Source organism: Dermacentor silvarum, chromosome 2 (assembly GCF_013339745.2).
Source record: "Dermacentor silvarum isolate Dsil-2018 chromosome 2, BIME_Dsil_1.4, whole genome shotgun sequence".
Classification (NCBI taxonomy): Eukaryota; Metazoa; Arthropoda; class Arachnida; order Ixodida; family Ixodidae; genus Dermacentor; species Dermacentor silvarum.
In genome coordinates this window covers 171624029-171650192 of record NC_051155.1, presented here as the reverse complement: position 1 = coordinate 171650192, position 26164 = coordinate 171624029, and positions in this window count along the sequence as shown.

Below are 26164 nucleotides of genomic sequence, written 5' to 3'. Positions count from 1 at the left end.
TGGGGGCGAAATGCAGAAAACACGCGTGCACTTAGATTTAGGTGCACGTTAAAGAACCCCAGGTGGTCGAAATTTATCCGGAGTCCCCACACTACGGCGTGCCTCATAATCAGATGGTGGTTTTGGCACGTAAAAACCCAATAATTTTTAAGGAAAATGGAGCATTGATATCGTACCTTTATGAGCCTAAACTAATTTAGTGTTCCTCTTTTGTGTCCTTTTAAGGGACTGCAGCACGGCTCGCACTTTAATGTAGCGACTGCAGTCATGACGGCCTATGAACACGTCTAGAACTGTCTGCTGCATGACTTTAAATTGTAGAGCGCTGTGCAGACGGCAGGCGCAGCACATTCAAATTGAGGACAAAATCTTGCACTTGCTGAACTAGTGAAGAAGGTGCAGCCAAATTGAAGAGCTGTCGGCTTTAACGCATATATCTATAGCATCATGGTTAGAAGCGCGCATACCTTCCGCTTCTCTAGGAGGTGTTGCATACAGCCCACACGACCAGCCTGTCACCGGTCATGTGATTAGACTCTTAAAAGCAATGAGCGAACACGATGCTTTCGAGCCGTAGAGATCACTCCAACACTCTCTAGTGCGTGCACAAACGCATCCGTTTTTGAGCGAACAGCGAAAATCGCTTTTCGGTAAGCCGAATTTGCTCCGGTAGCGTGTTGTAAAAGCGAAAGCGATACTAAGAACCACAACCTAACCCCAAAGCAAGTAACTCGCCACCCGTCATGCATGCATATATGAAATCGTTTTTCGTTTTTTTTTTTTTCCCTCCTACTTTCTTCCTCGTCACCGTGGCACTTCGTGATCCTAAAGGAACCACACACAGGCACCTACATGCACCTGCACACTGACTCAAAACGGCGGCATTTGTGCAACACAAAGAGAGAGCGAGAAACATTGGAAAGGCAGGGAGGTTGAACAGCAAAATTCTCAAGAGGTGTACATCACTACCCCTGTCTATCTCGCAGGCCCAACACAAATATAATCATGGGTCAAGGTTGGTATAATATAACTTTACATTTCATTCACACCTTTATGTGGTTAGAAGTCAAGTGGAACAAGACCACGCTGCCCCCCCCCCCCCCCCCGCCCGGCCTCTCTCATACAGACTACTTAACAAACAATATTAGTAACGGCCGTGTCTTATCCTACAGCTCTTTATACCGTATTCACATATTCTATCTTTGCCTTCGTCTTCGAAAACATATGCAACAAAGCGTCACACGGGTGAATTAAAACGATCTAACTATCCCCGCTCTAACCGCACACAGTCAACATCCATGGCTATACCATCGTCGGGCTGATCCCTTTTGTGCAAGCCCTCCTTTTTTTATCGGCGAACACAGAGAGATGCCGCGGAGTCCCATTGTTGGCACACGAAATCTCTTTTACTCGGAAAAGCCGGGGCGCGACTGGAGTGGACGTCGAGAGGGCGGCAGCTGTGACAACACAAGCGCGCCGACCAGTTTCCGACAGTCGGGGCGGGAAATGAGATTAAAAACGCCCTATCACCGGCGCCCCGCCTGTTTGCCGCACGCTCGTGGCTGTGTGTCCGCGGCGACCGGCGTCGCCACAGAAGCCACGAACACCATTGGTGTATGTACTGCAAGGTGAATAGCACTACGGCTGCTGGAGGCAAATGTGAGCGCTCGGCGTTTGCATGAGCAGACGATCTGGCAGTTCAACCGCCGGCCCTGCGCTGAATCTTTTGCCCCCTAACGAAATCCGACGGCTTGCTTCAACTAAAGCACTTCGTACAGATGGTGGTTAACCAGCGAAGCTGAAACGTGCGGCACCGGTGTTTAGCAGTGGGTTAATCCCGACGCTGTATTGAAGCGTTTCTCAAGTATTGGTTACTAGTTTGTGTTTCTAGTGGAACGCAAGCGCCAATGGCGGGCGGATGCTGCTAACCACGACGTCGAGCTAACTCGAGATATCGAACGCATGCGACAACGGCGAACCGAGGAGACGGCGTTGCGGGCAGAGCAGCGCCAACGTGGCAATGGCGGGAACGCGATCGCTAACGACGTCACTAACGGCGCTGCCAATGGCGCGCGCGCTTGGGTGCGACGCAGAGAACGACGTAACTGACGGCGCAGCCAATGGAGACGTTTAGCGACACATTGGACGAACGGTTTTTTCATTTCGCCTAGCCATATACAGATTTCGCTGTAATAATTGGCTCCAAATGCTGTCACGTCCTCACTCAATGGTTCAAATGAGAAAAAAGATTGCCGAACTCAACTTGCCAAAATGTCCAAGATAGTGTCTGCATGAGGAGTCCATACGGCAATACAACCGCCGGCCCTATGAGGGACCCTGTGATGACCCATCGAATTCCGCCATGTTGATGCGACTAATTTGCTCTAAATTTGTTCCCGCCCTTTACGACTAGCTCAAATGAAGAAACATGGCAAAATACGGCAATGATAGAACCGGGCTTCAACATGAAAAGCGCGAGTAGCAGGGGGAATGGTCAAAATTTCGGCTGTCTGGCTTTGAACTACCTAGCAACTGCTTAAGTTAACCATCTCTAAGCTATTCTGACGCCCCTAATCCGTTATACCACATAGATTAAATAAATAATTAACGCCTTAATGCTACAGGCCTGCTGGATCCAAGTGAAGAAATATTGCTTAAACGTGTCTGCAACACTTTTTGAGCGTAGTAAAAAATTACGTTTATAGTCACTGTAGATTTTTCGCATGAACACCTCCGCCAAGTAATACTCCAATACACACAGCAGGCAATACACTGGCAGCAGACACACAGCAGGTATATAGCGTTTTCCTTCCTACCTGTGTTCACTCTCTGTCCTCACTCCCTGTCCTTTACTTTCATTCCTCGTTCCCCCATTGCTTGCTGCATGCCAGTTCAGGTGTCAGCAGTCGTAGCTAGACAACTACAGTGTGGTAAGCAGATATTTACTTACTTCCTCCTTTCCATATATTTATTGAATGATAACAACCACGTCTTCACTCGTACGCCATCTTTGGGAGCACGTCAAAGACCACCAGATGATCAAAACTGATTCGGAACCCCCCCTATACGGCATCCCTCATAACCCACTCACTGTGAATTAAGATTCTGGGCGGTAAACCTCACAATTTGAACTTGTATACCCACTCCTTGAACTTCTTCAAAGATCAGTTCCACCATTCGACTATATACGACGGCCACTGTCGAAATTTCTTTAGATGCGTCAAAATAGCGCCTGACGTCAAGTGCCTCTTGCAGGACCAAAGACGACGAAATCTCATGAATGATAAGGTGGTTGCCCCATCTGGCGGCGGAGAACAATACCATTGTTTCAATAATATGGTTTGTTGCATTCCTAATCCAGCAGTGAGTAAATTCTGTTCATTTATAGAGTGCGTGAATTCCGTTGTTTCATTCGTGGTGCTCGTTATTGTGAGAGTCATAAAGGCGGCACATCAGAAGCGCTAGTTCGTTTAAAGGCCCTTTCGTCCGCGCTGAGGTAGCAGTGTGTTCATGACCCCAGAAAACTTTCTGGTCATGCATTTCTTGACAGCCAAATTAGCCAATGAAAAATAAGTATTTTGTCCCATAGTTTACTATAGGTACATGTTCTTGCTGTTTTCAGATATAAGGAGCGTTGTATCTTGTTGTACTCGGCAGTAAAATTCATTTGTCGAACATTCTAACCTTACAGCACAACTCATGTCAGCTGGAGAGTTCGATATATTTATAGGCTATTGTAATTTATATTATTCCAGAGGGCTCACCCAGAAGTCTTTTGGTACCTGTGAGTGTAAGCACAAAAGTGGTCACGCACACACAACGAGCACAATAATTGGTACGACATTTCTTTGCCCGATCACAAGTCGTTTTGAGACAGGAAGCTCTCGCTGCCGCTCTGTAGGACGTTTTCTTGACATTAGCGCAACCCAGAATGAGCGAATCACTCGTTCACCCATTCTGAGTTGCACTAATGTTTAAAAAAAAATGTCATAGAATGCCAACTCACCCGAACCGCCACCCTTGCGATCCTCCCGAGACCAGAGAACAGATCAGAGACACAATCGCTTTCAAGTCGATTCTTATGACCGAAAGGTATGTTACGAATATTTAAAAACTAATTTTCACTTAACTATCGCGGTTAGATGGCAGAAACAACATATCCTTCTCCTTTCTGGAGTTTTAAGCGCCAAAACCAGTTCTAATCATGAGGCGCACCGTAGTGGAGGGCTCCTGATTAATTTTCACCGCCTGGGATTCTTTAAAAAAAAATTAAATTATGGGGTTTTACGTGCCAAAACCAGTTCTGATTATGAGGCACGCCGTAGTGGGGGACTCCGGAAATTTAGACCACCTGGGGTTCTTTAACGTGCGCCTAAATCTAAGTACACGGGTGTTTTCGCATTTCGCCCCCATCGAAATGCGGCCGCCGTGGCCGGGATTCGATCCCGCGACCTCGTGCTCAGCAGCCCAACACCATAGCCACTGAGCAACCACGGCGGGTAACTGGGATTCTTTAACGTGCACTACAACGCAAGCACACGAGCGTTTTTGCATTTCGCCTCCATTGAAATGCGGCCGCCGCGGCCGGGATTCGATCCCGCGAGCTCGTGCTCAGCAGCGCAACGCAAGCAGCATATCCATGTATGTCAACAAAATAACAGCTTGTTTCATGTTTGCTATGGTAAATACCACTTTTTCTTTTCTTTTATTCTTCCTTTTTTGTTATAAACAGGCAGACGATGATGTGCCATCCTTTCGTGGGTTCCCATGTCGGGGCTGCATCCTAGATTCTCATATCACGTACTTGGTATTCCAAATGTACTCTACGGCTGCTTTTCGACGTCCGTGACGAAACAGTGGTCTAGATCAACTCAACGTTCCCAAATTATCACGGCAAGAATATGATTAAACCACTCCCGTACACTTCCGCATAAGCCATACGTGATATCCGGGTTGAATATTTTATGCAATGACTTCCGATTTTATTTTGAAAAATATCGAAGATGGTGAGCCGAATAATGCACTCAGGGTCTCAACGAGGTTCTATGACAGTCCCGGGCAATATATGCGGTTCCTGGAACAAGACAAACTTATTGCTACAACACTTCTCTCGAGCTGAAATATCAGCAGTCATGCGCTTCATCATTCCGCATGACAACGCCGTACTTCCAGGAAAGGACGTGAAAATAAATATTAGCGCGAGAATCGAGAATGGGGCAGCTAAAAGCGCAGGTTCAGTGACGAAAGAACCGTGAGCTATAAAGCTATAGTATAGTACTGCTGCGTTTCCATAAAGAAAGAAGTGAACGAGGCGCCTCTTTTTCGAAGACGAAGAACAATAAGCATATGGACACAGTGCAGCATACGTCTATTTGTAACGTTCTGAAAGCAAATTCTAGTTTTCGAGGTATACACAAGATAATACTGATGGAAAAATATGGCGTAATGTGATTACCGGGACAGTAAGAATCGAAGCGAAAGTTTTTTTCGTTGTAGCCAGGATGACGCTGAATGTCAAAATACCGCGCGACGCAATGTCTAAGAGAACAAGAATGGAAAATGCGAGAAACAAGGTACTGCTGTCTTCGGTTGAACCATTATTCTCGCAATAGATCCTTTCGCTAGAGAGCTTCCGGTTTTGGCCACTGAAGTAGCCCGCTAAATTTAGCTGACGGAAAAGGCAATGGCGAGTTGTAGGAGTGCGCTAAAACCAGAAGTCCGCAAATCTTCAACCCTAATCCCCTGTACATGACCACAATTTTAACAAGTCAGTTTGCAGTAAGTTATATACGAAAAAATTATAATAGCCTTGGGGCATTATGCGCCTTTCTTTTATCTGAAAACGTAAAAAGAAACTTTCCAGACGTTGAAGCAACTTAAAAACACGCTTTTTGTTCCTGCGTAGTAGACTGATAAGGCACGTAACCGGAAGTGTATAGGGGCCGCATATTCGCTGATGTATACACGCGCGAATGTCTCGTATCGCGCGCGCAGAACCGTACGTTCTCACGCGTTATGCGGAAATTCAAAGGAAGCAAAATAAGCCTGCTGTCATTCTCAACAGCAATACATACATGGCGGGATACGAAGACAGCAAAATTTAATTTAAAATTATGATGACCCCTGACTATACTTGTTTAACATATCGCGCTGCTGCTGATAACACACAGAACAAGCATGATTGCCAGACCTCGGCTGTAACGAGCCTGCAAACGAGTAGACATACAGGTACTCTTCAATGCGTCCTCACTGAGGGAACTCTTTAAAACGACGCTTTATATGGCTATCGAAATCGCCTGTCCACAGAAAACTATCATCATCAGCATTGGCTCGAGCGTCGTCGTCTTCTTCCGCAGCTGGCTCGTTGGCTCGTGCTCGGCACGCGCTCGTGCCACTGCTCCCGCGTTCGTCGTCAGTCGTCGTCTTCCACAGCTGGCTCCGTTGCCGCTCATCATTCCAGCGTAGAATTTCACTTCTCTTCTGTCGTCGTAATGGGAAGGCCGCGTTTACTGGGGTATGAGCCATTGCTTAAGGGGGTAGAGCCATTCATTGTCTCACCGTAAAGGACAGGTTTAATTTCTGAAGCAATTTGGATTGGAAAAATCGCAACCGGCAATGCCGGGCGAATGCTGCTAACCACGCCGCCGAGCAAACTCGAGACATCGAACGCAAGCGACAACGGCGGACCGCGGGCATACCGTCGTTCTCTCCGTCGCAGCCAAACGTGTGTAACCTCATAATTGAGAAATATTTTAATGAACCCTCGGAATTAACCCAGTAATAAACCCCGGGGCAGCACGTTTCAGCTTCGCTGGTTAACCATCTTCACGGAGTGGAAGGGCCGACGAATTTTTTTCATTGGTTTCTTCGCCGTTTCATTCCTCAAAACGCGTTCGATTACAGACGTGTGGTAAAATTCTGCACGCTGTCGAACTCCATTACGTTTTCTCGCTTGCGCCAATCAAAGCGTACATGACTGTGTACTGAGCCAATCACAGGCAAGCATTCGACAGCGTCACTATATCCAGAGACGCATAACCTTCTCGGACCAAAATAGGGCCCACCTGTGCAGCACGAGCGCCGCCTGCGACACTGTGCCCGTGGTCTCTGAGATCACACACCGTTGCGATATCGGAAGCCACGCTGTCGCCAATTGTGTGCAACATCGCTGCCTGTCTATCCCCCCCCCCCCCCTCCTACGGTTCGTCGTTCAATTCAGTTCAAACTTTCCACCGGTAGCCTTCATATTGCATGTTGCCGTAAAAGACGACACAAGGTTGCGAACTCTGCAAACTGATGGTTTGCTCTCGATCGGACACCTTTGTCACGATGACAGATTCTAAACCAGCGCTTCAGCGTCGATCTCGCGGGTTTCACTCCAACAAGTTTTGTCAGCATCGTTGATGCTACTTCAGGAGCACGGCGCAAAAGTTTAAACATTAAATTTCAATATGCAGCATCTTCCCACATGGTAACGTACGAAACAGCATAATCAGAGAACCAAAGAGGGAGTAGCTCTCTATGAGGAGACAATTCGCCGCAATTCCCCACTCCCTGAGAATTCCGCAGCATGAACCTCGTGTTAATGGACTCAGCCCCAAAGGAGCCACATTGATGTACTGCATCAGGACAAAATCGGCATTCGCGAGTATGGGCGTTCAATAACGGGCACACCAATTCGCTTCTCTGCATAGACTGTAGCGTGGTAGACAACACGGTGCACTGCATATCTGATACTTCCGGTGGTTAAATGCAGAGGGAGTCAAAGGTTATTAAACGAAATGCACATTATTTCTTCACGCGTGTGCCTAACACGCAGTGTTCCCGGAAGGACATCGAGTATACGCGGTGATAATTTGTAAGTTTCCGGAACTTTTAAAAAATCGGCTGTGGCAGATAGCGTAATTCTTATCCTTGAGCTGGATTATTCAAAGAGACGGACATTACTAGCACTAGAAATAGAAGCACATATTCAACTAATTATCAAAAATAACTCATTAACTTTTAATTGTTTATTTTACGGCTCATATTGCAATTTACGGATTATAGCCGGAGAATTTGCAAGACGTATATCCACTTGAAATGAACCTCTAGGATGAGGCCAGTTTCGAGACATTATTTTCCAAAGTGTGGGACAAAATACATGGGCGTTCCAGTTACTTTAGTGGTTCAATGCATAAAAGAGCGTTTTGTAAAAAAAGTAGCTGGAACAACAGTGCATTTCTACGGCGAGTTTCATGGCGCATATTTCCAAACTGGTGTCATTTTGGAAATTCATTTCAGATGGATACTGCTTGCAAACTAACTGGCTACAATTCGTAAATTGCAATGTGCCGTAAAGTAATTAAATGAGAAGTTAATTAGTGATTTTTAATTAGTCGAATATGTGTTTCGATCTCTCGTGCAAGTAATGTCCGCCTCTCGGTATAATCCAGCACAAGGACTAGAATCATGTTATCTGCAACACACTATTTATTAAAATCCCGGAAAACGTGAAAATGATCGCTCCGTATACCGTGCCGAAAACAGGTGTCTTGTCTTTATGTCGCATTTTTAATGTAGTTCAAGTCACCGAGGAGTGGTATAGCACATTTTGCGTTCCAAACAGCGGCGCTGAGGCTTAGCAATTTTCATCACTGTCCGAGCCCCTACCCCACAAAGTCTAACAATACCTGTAGAATCAACACCATCACCCATACAACGAAAAATACAAGCGACCCACAGCTGCTACGCCCATTCACAGTGAGAACAAAGCCTGGCGTTTACACCACGCGCTCGTAGACATCACTGCTTCCGCCGCGCCATCTTCCTTTGCTTTCATTTCCTTCTCTTCCCCCCCCCCTTTTTTTTTTTTTTTTTTTTTTTGTACGTAAGTGCAAGTCAAGGCGCGTCCGGCTGCTGAAGTTTACCAGTATAACAGGCCGCAATGATCCGCCACCGGCTCGTTCGAGAGGCTCACTCGAAATATATAAAGCACGAATCATCGCCTGCGCCGGATTGGCACAAACAAACGCGCACGCACTTCACAGCAGATCGGTCCGGAGCTCTTATACAAGAATCAGCCGGAGTATTCAGCGGACGCTTTTGTGCACACTGTGCAGTTGAGCGAGCCAGTTGTGGGTGGGCGCAGGGAAAAAGGGGGGGGGGGGGGGGGGGGGGGGCGTCACGCGGGAGGCGCTGAAGCGTGGGAAACGCATACGAGCAGTGTATGAGGTCTATAAACGGAAACAACGCCAGCGATACGTAGCAAAAAATAAAAACAAGAATCCAATATCCACGCCAATTGAAAAAGAGAATGGCAGTGGGAGACCGGGACGACGCAAGCTGTGGAGTGTGGCCAAGTGCAATTCCCTCTGAGAGGCAACAGCAGTCTGTGTTCGTCCCCCAGAGGGGGAGACCTCGATGAATGGGTGGAGGAGGGGAGAGGGGGGTCGGAGACTGGTTTGTCGTGCACGGGCCTCTAGACTGGCACCGGGTGACGAAGAACTCGCGCGCGAGCGGCTACAGCAGTCAGCTCGCGCAAAGAGCGGCAGAATTGAAATTTGCACTTGAATACGGCTGCAGTTCCGCTGGCATAACAAGCGGCTTCGGGCACGCTTGCTTCGCCCGAACGGTGCGAGGCCGAAATGAACTATTTGTTTCTCTCTTTTCAGTGCACGCGCATGCCATTGTCGCTTTTGTTTTTTCGGCAGCACCCTGTCATTTGACGAGCGCGTCCGGATCTCCGCAAGGATGAGCGTGACCCAAGCAAGCAGAGCCGAACTGATCTTTTTTTTTTTCTTTTCTTTTTTTTGTGATAATTTCAGAAACAAGAAAAAAGAAAAGGCAATTGGAACTTGCGCTCTAGGCCGTTGTTCTTTCCTTCTTTTTTCTTTCTTGGAGAGAGAGAGAGAGAGTCCCGAGTAAGTTAAGACGGCGTCATTAAGGAGTAGCAAAATATTTTATCCATCATAACAGCATTTTTTCACCATGCTAGCTGGTAGATCTATTAATTTCAAGTAGCGCAGACGGGATGGCCACAAGCAAAAGAAAGTAGAATCGGTACACTCAAATGTGACAGCCCTATTTCTCGTGACTGTCCTTGTCGCGATGCTTGGATTTGATCTTGGAACGACCAGGACAGGAACAAGGAATGTTACGGCCAGCTTTTCTCTGCAGAGGACCGTGAGTGCAGCGCTCGTTTTGTCCATTGTTTGTGGTCGCTCCGTTTGCGTTTTACTCGGAATTAAGTATCATTTATCTAACCTGAAGCAAAAGTATGGCGGCGGAATAAGTGATGGCTTGAAGGACTGGAAGCTGGACCCGACGCCAAAGAGCAACGTGTTGTCCTTTGGCAGAACGTTTTTAAGGATCACTTTCTGGTACCCTGACATGACTGTTGCGTTTCAACCAGACTGAAGTATGCTCTAACACCTATAGTTCTCTAGGCACTAACACCTAAGTGTAACGGCAATAATCCCTTAAAATAAAATAAAAACCTCAAGCTTTAACACCTTATGCTATAACACCCAAGATTACGGTTTTATGTCCGTTCTTGTTCTTGCTTCTTCATTAGAATGTGAAGTCTCTCGTGCGATGATCGCCAGTGATGATCGAATGCAGACTGGAATCGATGTAGACCAGATGGACAACGAATGTTTATAGCTAAACGTTTACATGCAAATACATGACAGGTAAAGCAAACAAATTACAACTTGGACAACAGAGTAAGCAATATCTCACTCTTCGACTGTCACAAATGCCCATTAAATTCCAGACTACTGTACCATGCCTCTCTGATCGATCATCAAATCTGATTACAGCCCAGACTACTTTTAACGTACATTGCACGGAGCCGCACTGATCCACCAGCACTCTTGATTTCAGAGGAACAGGATATCGTCCGGATTAATACTGCTCAAACAGACAAAGAAAAATGGCAGTAGCGCCGTTGGCCTGTCCCACAGGTGCAATTGCCATTGAGTCGAAAGTTTAGGTTGGCTGCAACCGGCAGGGATGGGTCTACTCTTGAAAGTAAAGATTTTGGAAAACAAAACTATTTTCTCTCTTTCTACAATTCCCTCTCCAATTCCCACGTAGTCAGTCACGCCGTCGGTGAGAAACGCTAGGCATGCACAATTTATTGTCAGGCTCTTTCAAACCTCGGCGGCGCCTTTATAGCCAGCAAAGAGTTCGGAAGGCGGCGCCGCAACACCGCGTACACCAGTATCACTCGAGAAATTTGCTCACGGGGACAAATTAGAACCATCGGCGGAGTCTGAACTCGGTGTTTACACAAGACCACGTTCTCCTAATCCGTTCTTCGCATCCGTACCGCGCCTCCATGGCGCGCACTGAGTAGTCACTCGACATCGCGCGGTTTTTCCGAGCACTCAAAAACAAAAAGCAAATCCAAGCGGTTTCCGCGCGGATGAGTGAACCCCTGTCAATAAAGAGTGATTTGTAAAGACTGATGTCGCTGTTTTTTTATCTCGTGATCCAGTTTAAAGGTCGACCGAGAGAACTAAGAGAGCCACCGCCGAAATTCGTCACGTACGAGCTGCATACATCAGTCAGGCTCCTTTCTCGCGCTTTTCTCTGGACACACTGCGCCACCCAGCGGCGCGCGCGGGAAGTACCCTTCCTCTTGCATGGCCTCCGAGATTGTGCCCGTGGAGCGCCGCTGTGTGCTAACATTGAGAATTATTGCCTCGTTTCCCAGCACGTGATCGTGGCCGAGCGTATACAAATCACCGGGCTACCATGTTCGGAAAAGTGTCAAACTTTTTTTCGAGTCTTTTTTTTTTTTTTTTTTGTTAGAAAGAGCGACGAAGTATAGCGAGGGTAGAAATATGATGCAAACCGCAAAAATTGGGGAAGTGGGCCAGAAATCCCCGCCCAAGCATTCCGTACAGATGGTTAACCAGCGAAGCTGACACGTGTGGCCCCGGTGTTTAGCAGTAGGTTAATCCCGACGCTGTATTGAAGCGTTTCTCAATTATTGGTTACACGTTTGCGTTTTATAGTGGAACGCAAGCGCCAATGACGGGCAGATGCTGCTAACCACGACGCCGAGCTAACTCGAGAAATCGAACGCATACGACAACGGCGAGCCGAGGAGGCGGCGTTGCGGGCAGAGCGCGTGCTTGGGTACGATGCAGAGAACGACGTCACTAACGGCGCTGCCAATGGCGCGCGCGTTTGGGTGCGACGTGGAGAACGACGTAACTGACGGCGCAGCCAATGTAGACCTTTATCGAAACATGTGGCGAACGGTTTTTCGTTTCGCCTCGCCATGTACAGCTTTCGCTGTAAAAATGCTGATCGCATTAAAATTTTCAAGGAGATTCGCTGCTCAGCTCGTTTTGTCATTGCTCATGCGACAGTCTCTCCACACACGCGCTCAATTAAGAGCGTTTAGCAATCACGTGGTTATTTCAATGATCGCGACATTGTTCACTCCGTGACACGCTTTACCTATACCACTCTAGTTGCCTGCGATGCTACAGACAGGTTGCGCGAACTGTTCTTGTTCTATTAAAAATGACAGGAAATCTTGCGAACACGCTGCCTTGAGCGATTATGCATAGCACCAGTATCAAAATCGTCAAAGAGAAAGAACATGCGATGTGAAAGAAATGACATTAAAGACGATGTGAAGACGATATCAAGTGAATGTTAAATGAGAAGCAGTGCGAGAAGGCCATTTTTTAAATTTCGAAATTCAACGCAAAGGCTTTAAGATTACAGTATGATAAACATTAATTTAGCAACTTACGTAATCTACATTATTTCGCATGCACGTTTATCCACTTCTCCCTTTGCTCGAAGATTCACGAATTGTCCCTTTATTTCTAACGTTAATTGCAAGATTTATCGGAAGGCCAACTTTGGTTCCAACGTTACTCAATATCGCGTATAAATAAATGTTCCTTGTCAGATTGTGGCGACATGTATTCGATTTCTTGGCGGCGATCACCATCGAAGACAGACCGCAAGACCACAGCTATACCACAGTATACAGACAGTTTCACAATTCTCTAATGAGTTCAGCTCTTTCTGTTGTCTATTTTGCACCTCAGTTATGTTGAGCAAACATGATTTAGTGCAACTGTCTGCAGGCGTGCAATATGCGTGAGAACTTGTCGAGCATATACGTATAACACGCTTCCCATGCCGCAAATTTCTGCGGCGGGTAACGCCTCCAAATTAAGCGTGATTTGAAGTAACTTCTTTACACGCTTATATAGTTTACACGTGCTTTCTCACCACTCTCACGCGTCACGCCTGCCAAGCAAGTGCACAATTCCGATATGTCACGCTTGTTAAATGTGACATGATTTCCTGCTGGCAGGGATCACAACTCCATGCGCGATGAACGTGAATCCATAGATTCAGTCAAGCCTGCCGTATACACTGCAACCCTAACAAACTGAAGTGGTGTCAAGACGACTCCAAATCGTGCCCGAAATCAAGTGGAACGAAGAAACGCCGACGAAAAACAATATGTCGCGTATAACGAGAGGTACAGGCCGCATGCACCAGAATCGAAAGCCGCGACATTCGTCGCGTCCCGCACAAAGGCCTCGTTATAATATAACGGCCAAGCCACAAAGGAAAGCCCCGGACACACTGTAGCTTCTCCACACACTGGCGTATACATGGCTCGCGCGAGTGGGTTGAAGCTACATATATAGAAGAGAGCCAAGACTGGCACAGACATGAAAAGGTTAAATTAAAAAAAAAAAGAGCGGGAGGATGCGACGGGCAGGAGGAGAGGAAGGGACGAAGCGTGCAGAGCCGCTCCACGCAGCCGCAGCAGAGAGGGGGAAAAATAAAGAGACGGGGACACAATGTGGTGCGGAAGCTCGTATTCCGTCGCGCTTTGTGCGCTACTGAATGACTGATTTGCATGTCTATCAAAACGGCTTTGTCTCCCATTTCTCTTTCTTCTTTAACTATGCATTGTACGCTAAAAACAATAATGACACGTCTGTCGCTCCCTATGCGCATACGTGCCGCGGTGATCCGCTCATCAAAGCGCGCTAAGCTCACGCCCCGTGCGTTCATTCGCAGGATTATAAAAAATAAAAAAAAATAAAAAGGTGACAAGAATGAAAGGAACGAAAAGCAATTCTTTAGTAACTGTGAGTGAGCGGATTTGTATATAAAGCCGTATAGAGGCGGAGGCTATGTCGCCAATCCACGAAATAAAGGACAAGCTTTAGCAAGAAAAATACAGTACGGAGTAAACGCGCGAAGATGAAGAATAGGAAGGCAGAGAAGAAGAGGGTCGTGTATTTTGTGGGACGCTTGGACAGACAATTGGAAATGCGAGGCTAACGGCTGGATCAGTTAGGCGTAGCTCGCAACGACGACTAAGCAACAAGCACGCCCAGAAACAAAACAGCGATAGACATATACGGTGAAACTCGAAGCACGGAAAGGCCGCGTAAACTAACGGGGAAGCTACTGCAATGTGCGATGTCTCAACAGAAAGAAACGGACTTCAACTCGTTATTGTACTATATATACAGGTTTAGTACTAGTTCGTCAACTGTTCGCTTACCTCTTCTCTTTTACGTGATCGTTTGTTTAATAGAGGATATTTCGTTTTTCCGCCTCCAGCGCTCTTAACGGTGCAAACAACTCACCGCGAGTCCCTGACTTGATCCGTTCTGGATAGTTGCACCGTTTCCAATGTCACTTAATCTCTCTCTCTCTCTCTCTCTCTCTCTCTCTCTCTCTCTCTCTGATGTTGCTTCAATGGTAGAGGAACAACTTGTCCGTGGTTTCGTCATTGCTGCATAGATCATCTCCTAATCTAACGGCATTGCTGACACAAAGCGTGGTGCTATACTTTCAGATGATCATGATCCGCACTAATATTCGTTGCAACCAATCATCGTATTCCTGCGCTTTTCTCTCTCGTGTTCGCCGTCTTTGTGAGCTGGCTATAGCAACTAAATAATTTGCTTTTTTTTCTGTTGGCTCGTTCTTTTGCTGAAGAACAGTCGGACCGCAATCTAACTCGATGCTGCATGGAGAACACTACTCCGAACGTTTTGTCCGCCAACACTGTCTGTTTAGTTTATTTTGATGGGCTCTTGTGCCTCGCGTGAGCGACTTTACCAAGCATTCGGTTTACGTATAATGGCGGAAGCTTAACGTGAAAAGCACAAATACGTCTGTCAGGTACAGGCTCTTTCTCTTGCACGTAACCTTTCTGTGGGACCTACGTGTCTGGCAGTTCAATGTGACGGCTTGAGTAGAGTGGAACTTAAAACCCGGTGCTCAACGGCGCCGAACAACCTTCTCAGGAACGTCGATCGATGTGCCGAAAGAAGTAAGATAGAAAATAGGAAACAGAAGCCGCTCATCGTAGAACAAAAACTTACTGCCGTTTTAGGCTAAACTAATATGGGGTCGAAATTATTCAGTGATACGTGTATTTAAACAAAATCCCTTCAGGCCATGAAAAGTCACAAGGAAGGAAAATTATATTTGCTTGGTACGAAAAATATATAAAAAAGTTAACAAGTAAGACACTTCATAGCAAGTAACACATTGTATTTGTGCTTATCCTTTAACGATTTCGCACTGCTTCATTCGAGCAGCCCAAACGACACACCGATGTATATAGGTGTATAACGTCGGTGGCTTGCAAGGTTACAACTTAGATAGGAGATGGAGGACTACGTCAAGTTCGACATATCACATCGTATCCCATTGAATCATCGACAATTCTTATACCGCGCAAGTGGTTTTTGTATACCAATAACGTACATTTAACGTTAAAGTAATAACTGCCTACGCTGAATTCGGTGTATATGTGTTCCTCGCCGTTTACCTTTATCGCAACAATCCACACTAAACGACAAGGAAAGCGTGATGGCCCTTTATTTTTATCACATTTCATTCAATAGGCTCAAGGAGCTGAGGGCCCGTCAGGTTAACGCAAAGTTTAAATAAACTTGCTGGCACATACTGATGGCCACCGCCCTAACGATGTTTAGGAAAACCACTATCAGCGACATCAGGCTCCGCCACATTGCACTTGTTCATGCAGTGAAGCACGAAAGGCGTTGAGACGGAGGCGTCAACGAAAACTCCTCCAATGTAAAACTTGCTCGCCGAATAGTTGTTCGAATTGCGGATTATTTTATCCAAATACCTGGCAATGGGCCCATAACGCATTTTGTGCCTAATAGAGGATCATCGAAACCAACAGAAAGCGTAAGCATTACCACCGACGGCGTTTCTCGCACGCTAAGAACGGAAGGAATTATCTTCGAGGCCGTGGGTAGGTTGACCGAAGGTCTCGACGATTCACCAGCATTAAGGATATTTGCTCGTGAAGGCGAAGAAGAGCGAAATAGCTTGAAGTGTTCAAAATGATTGACGCAGCAACTCACAACGAATAGGTTCGTTCTTTCTGTTATCACTGATTGATGAGGAAATAGGTTTAGTGCCTTTCAGCTGCTATCTGTTCAAGGTAACAATTCACATCAAATTCAACGAAAGTTGTTCTTCCTCCTCTTCTTTTTTTTTTTTTTTTTTTTTTTTTGAAACGTCCCCTGCGCGTTATTCCTCTAAAGCCCAGAAACAGCGTCAAAGACCGCTTTCCATCTCACCAGCCACGAAGACATTTACAACAATGACGGTGTGCTAATAAACAGAAAATAAAAACAAGGAGGGAGCATTACGTCAAGCAGCCAGACTTGGCAATCGAACTCTCCGTGAAGCCATTCCTTTCGCTTTGTCCCTCGCACAACAATGACGCCACTTTAAAAAGAGAGCAAGAAATGTTATTAGAAGTTCATCACAAAAGTATAACAAAACGTATCCTAATACTGAGCCCCGAATAGAGTGTTGCGTAAACGCTCGTGCGCTTCATACGGAACAGGAATTCAGATACTTCATACAACGTGGGCACCAGAAAAAGGCTCTCATATTCCCCATGAGCTGCGCGGGACATCACAAGCCAGTCCGAACTCTACTGCCAGGGGAAACAGGAACATATCACGGAAAGCTTGTACGACCTTGCAGAAACGAAATTCAAGTTCCAGTGAAGCAGATGTCAAGAGAATGACGCCACAGCGCCTGGCGCGCTCCTCATAACTCCCCGTGCGTTATCCCAGCAAAAAAAAATAAAATTCTGAGTCAATCCGAGCGATGGCAAGCAACATTACCTTGGTTCTGTCCAGCTAGGTGGCACTTGCATATTTTGAAATCTTGGCGCATGATAGTTGGGACACCCCACTCGTCGTTGACCCGGAATGTATTTCGCCCTCTGCGACAGCAACCGCACTTTTCATGTCGAACATGAGGGACTAAAGAAGGAAGACAAGTGAAAACCTTGAGTAAAGCTACATGTTGGTATCTTAAGCTGATGGAATACCAACTAGTGAAATGGTACCAATGAGCGGTGGCTTCGTAAGCCATAAAATGCACAAAAACAATTTACGAGTGCCAACGTACCCACAAGATCCCCGTGACGTGACAAATTTTCATAACGGTCACAACCGAGTCACTGCTTCTTAATAATGAATGACCGCATTTGACTTAAACGTCCAAGTAAATTAAAGACCTTATAGCGTCAAATACTCAAATTGCTGTGGGTTCGGCTCCTACCAATTTCATTTACATTTTACTTATTAATTCCACCTTTCAATTAAAAAATAATAAATAAAAAACACGCAGTTAACCTTCCGACGCTCTCCTTGTCTTTATGTTCAGTTACATCAGCCTGGTCAGAAGAGAGGTGCAACCGCCGTGGTGACGTATAGTGTCTTTGGCATTGCGCTGCTAAGCCCGCAGTCACGAGATCGAGTCCCGGCCGCGGCGGCCGCATTTCGTTGGGGGCGAAATGCAAAAACGGACATGTAGCGCGCATTGGGTGGACGTTGAAGAACCCCGAGTGGACAGAAATAATCTGGAGTCGTCCACTTCCAGCGCGCGATTTTGGCACGTAAAACCGCAGAATTTATCATTTCTAGAAATGACGCAACAAGCTGTCGTCTCTGGCATCACGGGATTAATTTAATCGAATTGAATTGTCGATTCAACCGTCGACGCTGTTGCGATGGTGCTCGTGTAAACTTGACCTAACATCACCTCACCTAACCTAACCTATAGCATATATAAGACAGAGTTCGATGGTTTGTCTGAAGAATCGTAACTCACAGACAACAAATGGTTATTTCGTGAGCGCGGCCGTCATTACATATATAATACATAGTTCGATGGTTTGGCTGAAGAATCGTAACTCACAGACAACAAATGGTTATTTCGTGAGCGCGGCCGTGATTGTCGTTTCTACGAGCGGCAGGTGCATTTTGTGCGGAGTACAGCGACCCTCAACAACGGTTGTACAAAAGAAGTACCGTTATGGGGTCCTTCAGAAGAAAAAGGAACTTATCGGTCGCTGGCCCTGCGCACTCCTTCAAGATGCTTGTGTTCGACCCGGCTCCTTAAAGACACACCAGTCCTCGGAGGAGTTTGCTAAGAACCCTGGAATCTCAGAAGTATAGTATAGTGTTTGGCGCACAACTCACAAGCGGGGCTTCGCGATCGTTTAGTGTATAGCTCAGCTGATGCCAGATGACATGCCAAATTCATCTTGACAGTGCTTAGTTCCTGAACAAATCAGTATACTTGTGAACACAACTCGTAACACTGCTGTGCTCAGACTGCGTATTATTCGCAGCAGCTATCCCATAAGCTTAGAGAGAGGTAGAAAATAAGCGATGAAAGGCAGAGAGGTAAACAAAAGTAACTGTCCGGTTGGCTACTCTGCGCTGTTGGGCAGAGACGATGGGCAGAAAAGACGAGGAGAAAAGAGAATATAAAAAGAATATGCCCGTAATAACGCGACGAAGGCACCTGGTAACGGTTAGTGTTTCATACAGCCGCGATGCTTTTTTAATATTTTTAAGTGTGTTTCTGAGGGAAATTTCAGAATTTCAGAAAAAAACACGTTTACGTGTGGGGGAGAGGAGGATACCGTACCGTAGAAATAGGATTGTTCGTTTTCGGGTAAAACCCGATTTTAGCCAATTTTTACACCCCGAACATGTTTCAGGAGAATCAAGTTTTCCCAGAGAAATCGGGGAAAACCCGATTGCTCCCCGAATTCCAAAACCACATACCAACCTGTTTTTTTTTTTTCTTTTCTTTTTACGCTGCACGGAGTTTGCGCTGCACACACGCTCTATAGCTACACCGCCTTGGGAAAACGAAGTTAGATCCTGTTGGCTTAAGTAAACTCCAGTGACCTATAAACTTCATTTCACAAGCTGCGCGCTGCGCTGTGGACACTACACGGCTCTGAACCCACCGCTTAACAAGCGCGTCTAACTTTGAGTTAGGAACTCACCGTGACATTCTACGATCGGTAAAAGCGATCAGCCAAGAGCGGTTTTGTCTGTGTTACCCAAGAGCAGCGCCACGTTAGTGAAAACATGTTCTGAAGAGTTTTGCATGAAACTCGCCCCAAAATGATACTGCACCGTTAAACGGAACGTCTCAGACAAAGCCGAAAACCAGCTAACGTTATGGAAATTAGGAAGCCGTCTTGAAACCATTCCAGAAGCGTCTGCTGAGCCAGTCATTTGATGACTACCGACCTCTCTTGATTTCCGTGACCGACAACACTTCACGACGAGTTCAACCAGTACTTGCTGGACGCGAGTCCCACTAAAACAGCTGTCGAACTCATTGAGTATTGGCATGGCTCTACCGCGCTCGCTACCCCAGGATGGCAAATGCTGCACTGACATTGTTGTGCCTAGCTAATGGAAGCTGTGATGTCGAGAGAAATTTCTCTCAGCTGAGATACGTTCGAAGATCGGACAGGTCTCCCATGGAGACCGACATGTTGCGCATGCAGATGGTAATCTATGTTAACATGGATGTGTAAAAAATCGATGACCATATTTCCTTGAATAAAATGTTTTATTTCCTAGAAGTTATCAGTGCTTTTTAGTGTCATTATTACTTATTAATTTCCAAATAAACTCCGAAATTCGGAGTATTTGCTAGAAAACCCTGATGTCCCCCTGAAACCCTGAAAACCCTGATGTCCCCACGATTACCAGCTTGAAACAAATCCCTGGTTTTAACACGTCAGCGTTAAGGAGTTCGTGATAACCTCTGATAAAAAAAGAGAAGAAAAAAACACCGAATGTAATGTATTACAGTACATTTGTAAATTTAACCTGAAAAAAAAAAACGAATAGTGGAATGATTATAAAAAAACGATTTCTCCCCGATTATCAGCTTGAAAATAGCACCCGATTTTTACCCCCCGAATTAAAAAAATGTAAAACCCGAAAACGAACAATCCTACGTATAAACTCATGTAACCAGTCGCATTTTTTTTTCACAATTTTGACGAGCTGCGGCCCTTACAGGGGACTGAACCTTTCGGTCAAATTTGGCACGCCCCGGATCCCCGGATGTATTTCATTGCGTCAGAGGTCAACGCGCAGCTCTCGCCATCTAGTAGCGGCACGTAGAAGTACGCGGCCTCCAATAAGTTTGCTTGTTGTTGTTGTTGTTGGTGGTGGTGGTGGTGGTGGTGGTTTTTTTTTTTTTTTTTCCATGCTGCGTGTTCTCTCTCCGACAGTGTGCGACGTAGACCCCACGCGCCTGTGGCGCCTTAGATGCTGCTGCTGCTTCCGCTCCTGCGCCTGCGACCTCTTTCCCTTCTCTTATCTTTCAGTCCCCATCCCCCTGTGCAGCGCGGTTGAGGTGTCCTCTATTGAGAGACAGTTATCGCGTTGCACTTTAACCCAATTTTTCACCATTTCCAACTATAATCTCTCAATAATTCGCCAATGCGCGCGCGGGGCACAGAACTCGATTGCTCCTCCGATGGAATTTCTTTTCTCCAAATTTTGGGCTGCCAAGTTGAGGATGCGGCCATTACACGAATCTATATGGTATTGATTCAGGAAATGCTGAGAGTCATCTAGCCTGCTACTCTTCCAAGAACTATCTGTTTTCTTGGAAGGGGTCGTGCCGAATGAAATTAAGGACATTCGCATAAATACTCGAAAAAAAAAGTCCTCGCAATCGATGTTTCCAACGGAAGCGCGATCGAAAAACTGTAACAAATCTCGGAGCTAGGACGCATCAAAGTTCGATCCTATATCCCGGTGGACGATGCATCCACAGCGGGTGTAATCTATGGCATTGATGTCGCCATTCCCAACGCAGACTTGCCTATCCTCGTCAAACCAGCAAGTGAGGGGGTTGTCATCAATCATGTGAGCCGCCTTGGAACTTCGCGCTGCGTCAAACTGATTTTCAAGAGAGATTGTACACCAACTCACGTCAAAGTCGGTCCCTCCTGACACCCTGTTCGGCCATTCATACAAAAGCTTCTTCAATGTCATCAGTGCTTTAGGCTTGGACATGTCAAGGGAGTCTCCAAACTCGTTACTGTGTCCCCGCTGTGCTGAACCACTGCGCCAACTGTAATGGTTGTTATGCTGCCTCATCTGAGGACTGCCCTCGCATCAAGAAAGAGATCGCAGTTCTCAAGGAAATGAATGGTTCGGGACAATTCGTCACACAGGGAGGCTGCTGAAACAATCCGGCGTCGGCGTCACCGAACGTCCTCAGAAAAGGCAGTGGCACAAAAGGAGCGCGGCCCTTCCATTGTGGCACCCACACTCTCCAGTCAGGCCACAAAAGGACAGAACAGTACAAGAAAGCCAGCCGAAAGGAATCTTTCTCCAGAAGAATGCCCTGCGCTTCCGAGTCAGCAACTTCCTAAAGAATCGCAGATTGTCAAGACTGCTCGGGAGCCTGCTCCTGCAGCTGATGACATGCCCAAAGCAGATCGTCAAGTAATTTCAATGCTTCGTCCGCTCATAGATGCCATTCGATTGATTTTGTCGAACCTTGGAACCACATCTGCTCGAAGTGCACTGAGAGTGCTGGACGCCTTAAGCGCAGTGCTTGAGTCTCTCGAATAGGGACATAGCCAACCATCACCCATCATTTCGAGAAGTCAAGATAGCGTCAATCATCCAATGGAACGCAGGACTAAAGTCACCTCTTTCAGACTTTCGTCAGTATATATATACGAATATGTTCCCAATCCTTGTCATATGTGAGCCTAACATGTCAAAACCAGTCAAATTATTGGGATATGAAGCTTTTATGTCCACAACAACTGGTGCATGCAGCAAAGTCATCGTTTTTATTCGTCGAGAACTCACCTATGTTCGCCAGCCGATTCCGCCTCACGATGACAATCAATATGTTTGACTAACAATTAAAAATGGCAAACTCCTGTTTACACTTGCAGACGTTTATATATCGCCTTCAAGCAATTTTGATTCCAAAAGATTAACAAACATCTTGTCGGTGTGTCCCGCTCCGAGGGTCATCATTGGAGATTTTAATGGGCACCATATGGCATGGGGAAGCACAAGGACAAATACAAGAGGACAAAGATTAGCAAACTTCGCCTGCAACCATGGCCTTTCACTCCTGAATGAGGGCAGCCTAACGTTTCGACGAGGCGTCATTTATGGAAGCTGACTTGACCTAGCTTTCGTCTCCAGCTCTTTCACAAGATGTGTTAAATGGCTTTTAATGCGATAGCGTTTAGGGCCCCGTGTCGCAGAAAATCCGGCGTTGGCAACCGGCGTGTGATCGCGGGTGGCGCAGTAAATCATCCAACCACATCGACCACGCTGGCCCTCCACATGGTGCAAGGTTTTGGTGAACAAAAATTGAATTTCTCACAGTGAAATCTGTCAGAAAAATGGTAAAGTACGACTTTACCATTCAGTGTCGGATTCGCCGTCGGATTGTTTACCAATCGCATCGGATTGTAATTTGAATGTACGAGAAAACCTCATTCTGCTACGAGGAAACTCAAACACAAACCCCTTTCCCAGCATTTCTACAAGACCTGCGCGCGTCGGGGCAATAGCAAACAATTAATAAAATCATTAAAAAAGGTGCTAGGGCATTCCATTTTAATGTAAGACCACTTATATTGCCCCTGGAAAAACGTCTTTCCAACAACGCATTTCAGTTTAAAAGTGAAGCCGACTTTAAGGGGATCGGCGTAAGCTTGGTCCTTGTAAGCTGGCTTTCCCACGTTCAGTGTTGCAGTGAATGAAGCCTACTTGCCGTATGCGAACGATGCGATGCGAACGGGTCCCGATAAAGCTATCGCGTTCTACTCGTAAAGGCGAAGCTTAGGCGTCCTCCAATTTTTGGATATCGAGACCCACGGAAGTGATAACATCCCCACGTGCCTTATCATCAAAGGGATGTCCAGGTCCTTCCCACGGAACACCATTCAATTAATTGACTGAACTACTTTTACCTCTGCCATGGAAGATACTTGTCGAGAGGGCTTGTCGAGAGGGCTTGTCCTCTGGTTTAGAGGAAACAATCAAGTGTACAATGCGAGACGCCGCGCGCACGTTCACGGTTTCGTCGAAGTACACAGATTTAGATATAGAGTTGGAGCGGCTTCGTGCACTCCATCGCCGTGTGGGGCGACGATACCGGAGCACAAAATCCATCGATGACCTTAGGACAACCAGACGACTACAAAAGAAAATTCAACGTCGCATGGATAGATTGGCATCTCGACGTTGGACAATGTTTTGCCAGTCACTAGACCCCCGGAAGCCACTTTCCCACATCTGCAGAACCAAACGTGGTCTGCGTTCCCTCCTTGAACAACGCTCTCCGTTCAAAGTACTGGCGCTCTTCCAGAGGCGGCTGGATGTTGATGTTGCAGAAGACTTTTGTGCAAGGATCGCTGGCCAAGCACCCGGTCCAGGCTGTCCAGCCCCCAGTGACATCCCTGTCTCGCGTGACTGCCGCATGGATCTTCCGTTCACAATGGAGGAACTTCAGGCGGCTCCTGCTCAATGCCGGCACTCTTCATCCCAGGTCCAGATGGAATATCCTACCGCGCCTTGAACAACCTGAGTGAATGCGCACGGAGAGAACTGTTAGATCTCTACAACGTATCCTGGCAAGATGGCATGGTTCCCGAAGAATGGAAGACAATCCGCTTGGTCCCTCTCCTAAAGCACGGCAAGTCCCCACTTGAACTCACCTCGTACCGCCCAATAGCGATGGCCAGCTGTGTGGGAAACGTAATAGAAAAGATGACCCTTGCCCGCTTGGAGTGGTACCTGGAACACGTCCAACATGTTTCCAAATTGAAGGTTGCCACCTTTACCAGAAAAAAAGCACAGCATATCCACGAAGTGAATGATGATGAGTGGGCGAAGCACCGGGGGATCATTCGGGTAAACCACAGCTACGGACGAGAGATAAAGAGAGCGCGCGTCGGGAACGAGAGAGAAAATTACACCATCTTCCCGTAGGGGAACCCTGAGTAGTATGCGAAGCAGCCATGGGGTCGACTCAAGGTAGTTTTATCAGCTGTATAAACTTGGACATGCAGCAGCACCAGCAACGCGCAGAACTGTTGTCGACGCCGTCGGCGTTTTGCCCGCGTTCGCACCGAACGCGCGCAAAGTGGAACCGGAAGTGGAAGCGGAACCGGAACGCCATCTAGTGAACACTTCATAAAACTACAGGTGACTACGGACACACAACGCCATCTATTGAGCAATTCATAAACTAGAGGTGGCTACATACTACTACTACTGCTACTACTACTACTACTACAGAGGAGGGAACGACCCACACCCTAAGGAGCTTCGCCCCTAAAAAACCGGCCCGTCAGCGGGGGGGAGGGGGAGGGGAGGGGAGGGGAGGGGGAGGGGAGGGGGGTACAGGAACCTGATGTTTGTTGAAAGAAAAAAAACTCCATGGCAAATTTTCGACATGCAATGACAGTTATTGCATCCTTCAACACCGACATAATGTCCACGTACATACAAACACAGAACTGAGCGAACCAACTAGTCTGCTGGCTAGCGCACAAACACCACGAGTCTTACAATGTTTGCACCTAAAGTCAAACGAGCGTTAAAGGGATACTGAACAAAATGTTTGCCGCCGAGGTTTTCAGCCAAACTAAAATATTGGGTACTGAAATCCGTAGACAAAACCTTCATTTCAGACAAACTAGCCGACAATGATAAACTTAATGCGCTTTTCACAAACCGCCACGCCTTGAAGTAGCATGCCTTGAACTTCCTTGAACGGCCCTGACGTGCCACAATGCCATCCGTCGCCGCGTCTCAACCCGCTCAGCCCCCAATACGGTTCCTAAAACCACTACGAACGGCACCTGCAGCGAACAATAATGTTCGCTGCAGGTGGATAACCCCGATGAGATCAAGCCCGTAAAAGAGTAACGACTCAGCGCCTTTTCGGAAGGGGCTGAGACGTTCGTATCCCGAAAAAACAATTATCGGGATACGATGAACAAAAAACCGGTCAATGACGGCCGGTCTTAGGTGCGGACCCGCAACCGGCCCGTTGTCTAAAAAACCGGCCCGGCCGGTCCAAAACTGGGCAGGTGGCAACCCTACCCAAATTGCATGGCTGGTTTTCGCCAAGATCAATAGACAGTGTTGTTGATCTCGCTACGTATATCCAGCATCAAAAGTCAAGTAAAAGATGATCTGCAGCTTTGTTTGTAGGTGTCAAGGGGGCATACGATAACATATCTCACGAGCCTATCCTCGATGCTCTTGAGATGGTTGGCCTAGGTGGTCGAGTTTTATTGCGATAGGAATTACATGGACACTTCCACCGGATTTCTGCCGTCGCCATCGCCGTGAGGTTCCCTATAGATAAAATCTTCGCCACGCGCCGTATGCCCGAGCGGAAGCGTGCGGGGACGAGCGCTATCACGGAGAGCGAACGCACTCAATCTCCCACGCGGAAGCAAGGAAGCGGGAAGCCAGCGCCGGAGGGAGCGTGGGGGGGGAGGGCGCACTTCTACTCTGCCAACAACCGCGCTCGTCGCTCGTCCGCACCGTCTCTTATCTCCACTCGGCTCTGACCTTTATGCGCCGTGCATTCGCCGCTCAGTTTCCGTTGAAGCGATAGACCGCACGTACCTTCGCCCGCTGGGGCATATGGGCTCGCTGCCAGCGTTTTGACAGTCGTTGTCTGCAGTCATTCAGTGTGTTCTATTCATGTTTGTTTGTGCGCGCTCACACCACGCTTGTTCATTCAGTTAGTAATAGTCGGGCCACATTTTCCAACGCACGCT